At 43.3% G+C, this 2,725-nt stretch overlaps 1 pseudogene; it reads right to left on the reverse strand.

Moving 5' to 3' along the window:
* Positions 1-833: 833 nt before the first annotated feature.
* On the reverse strand, positions 834-2,215 carry LOC114033433 (annotated as a pseudogene).
* Between the last annotated feature and the right edge of the window lie 510 nt (positions 2,216-2,725).

Genomic DNA, 2,725 nt, shown 5'->3' on the forward strand with positions numbered 1-2,725 from the left:
TTTAACATGTATAATTGATATCATTTTGCTTGCCTTCTCTGTAGGGGAGGGATGGGAGGAAGGGAGAGAATTTGAAATTAAAATTTTAAAAAGAAAAGAATGTTTAAAATAAATGAATATTAGTTTGTTTTTTTTTTAATGAGAAACTATTAGTGTGAATCAGATGGACAGATGACTAGAGAAAAAGGATCCATAAAGAATGGCTGACCGGCAGATACTTTGGGGATATATGTCTGAAGTATTTGGAAAGGCAACGGCAGCACTGTAAAATACTGAAGCAATTAATGGTTCATGATGCAATAAACTGAGGACTGAAGTGACATTTATCTGAGCTTAGAGTAGTCATGCTGTGTGGGATCTCAAATAGCTTTGAATCTTCCATTTGAGACACTCTGTTAGTATGATTAACAGAAACTAAATTTTGAGCATTTTAGAATGAAAATTTCAGTCTAAGCTAATATGGAGTGAATTAGTTGGGTAATGGAAACTATATACACACATATGTGTATATATGTACAAATTATGGAGACTTGTCAAGGTGCACCACTTCTTTAGGGCTTTGCTGTCTTTGGTGTATCTTGAAGCATTTAAACCATGAAGTCACACTAGCACCAGTCTGTCTTCCCAGATTGACTTCCTTATATTCCTCTTCATACACTCTTTTCTTTTATCCAATTTAAATTACTTTTATTTAAACATGATCTGAGACAGTACTGCTCACCCAAGAAACTGGGTGGTTATTATCAGACAGATGTGTTTGGAGGGAGTCTTCCTGGGCAGAGCACCTCCAAGGACCTAGATCTCCAGCTCCCACCCTCAAATGGGTGTGACCCCTAAAATCGCAGCCAGAACATGCCACTACGGTTATAGTCAGAGAGTTGTTCAATGGGACCCACTGCAGCCTCTGTGGGGCACTGGAGCAGACTTCCTGCACAACACTGGCATCAATCCCCGAGATCTGGCTCTCCCATTCTGACAAAGGTATGTGGTAGCCATAAGTCAGAAGACTTCATACATGGGGGTGGTACCATCCAGATGAGACACCAAAGCATTCCTCAGGATGTTTTTGCCCCTCATCACCTCACTTTCAGTGGCACTGGTACTCAGACGCATCCACTGGCCCTGAAGGAAGAATACCATATCATCTATGTTCATTCTATCTGTGACAAAATGGCTGCCAAACAAGCCAGTTTCTGAGTAGCTGATGTTGAAGGTGTGGAAACTCTGGCAGAGCTTGTTCACCACAGAAATAGATGCCAATGGACTCGACTGGTGCACACCCCCTCCATAGGTTCAGTCATAGTGACCAATGATCAAGTTGGCTACTGAGAGTGCAATATTATCAAGGTTGGCCCAGCCTGGGTCCTTAACTGCAATAGCCACATGAGATAGAGGCATAGCATCATCCTGGTGACGGATCTCACTGCCTGTGAAGCAGCAGGATGAAGGGAGAGGCATCGTATCCTCAGTGTATGCCATGGGGACAGATCAAGGTCCACTAGCTGATTGTGCCCCACACCTCCTGCAGTAGCCAGCACCATTCAAAGGGGCTTGTAGTAAGTATCAATAAATTCAGCCAAGTCTTGCATGGACAATTTCTTGGCATTCTCACTGGGTCCGTTCACAGCCTGCGCAAGGGGAGTGCCTTGGTAAGCAGTGGCATGAAAATAGTCAAATACCACATTCCTCAAGGAGTTGTCATTCTCCTGCATGTCTTGAAGAATCACATTTTGCTCCTTCTCAGTCTGGAAGTCCTCCAAGCTGCAGTTCTACACAATGTCACCCAAGATTTTAACAGCTTTAGGAAGGTCTTTACTCAGTGTTTAGTATAGTACGCAGTGTGTTCCTGAGTGCTGTAAGCATTTAGATGGGCACCCATCTTCTCTGTTTCTTCTTCCAGTGCTTTCCCAGGACACTTCTATGTACCATTGAATGCCAAGTGTTCCACAAAGTAGCCAACTCCATTGTTGATTTCATTTTCATAGCAATTGCCAACACCTATCCAAACTCCCACTGTACAGGTATGTTGGCTAGAGTCCTCAGAAGCCATCCGGAGCCCATTGCCCAGCATGGTGACTTGAGTTGCCTGGAGAGTCTGAACAAAGGTAGCTGTTCTACAATTTGTGGGCAACTGTAATAGAGAAGGTGAGCCACAGGCACAGAAAAAGGCCCAAGCTGCGGCTCCAACAACCTGGCACACAGAGGAGGCTGCCATATTCTTCTTTTTCTTCCTCAGGCTGGGCGGAGCATGTGTTAACAATCCTCTTCATATACTCTTGCTGTGTTCACTGCCTTTTACATTCCATCTCCATGCCTTTGCACAGGCTGTCCTCAAGTCTGGAATGTATTCCTTCCTCACCTCTATGCCTTTAAATCCCTATTTCAAATCATTATTGCCTCTCACTTATACTACTATAATAGACTTCTTATTAGTCTCTCTGTCTCAAATCTCTTGCCACTCAAATCCATCCTCCACTCGGTTTCTAAAGTGATGTTCCTGAAGCCTGAGTCTGATCTTGTCTCCCCTCACTCTCAATAAACTCCAGAAGTTCCCATTTACCTCTAGAATCAAGTATAAAATCTTCATTTGCCATTTAAGGTTTGTTGTAGTCTCTCCCCTTCCTAGCTTTTCCCTCTCTTCTTATGCTTTGTTCTGCTTCATGCATGCTTTAATCTAGCTACATTTCCCTACTTGCTGTTGCTTTCACCTTGACATTTCCTCTCC

This window comes from Vombatus ursinus, unplaced genomic scaffold (genome assembly GCF_900497805.2).
Source record: "Vombatus ursinus unplaced genomic scaffold, bare-nosed wombat genome assembly UNPS02007177.1, whole genome shotgun sequence".
NCBI lineage: Eukaryota > Metazoa > Chordata > Mammalia > Diprotodontia > Vombatidae > Vombatus > Vombatus ursinus.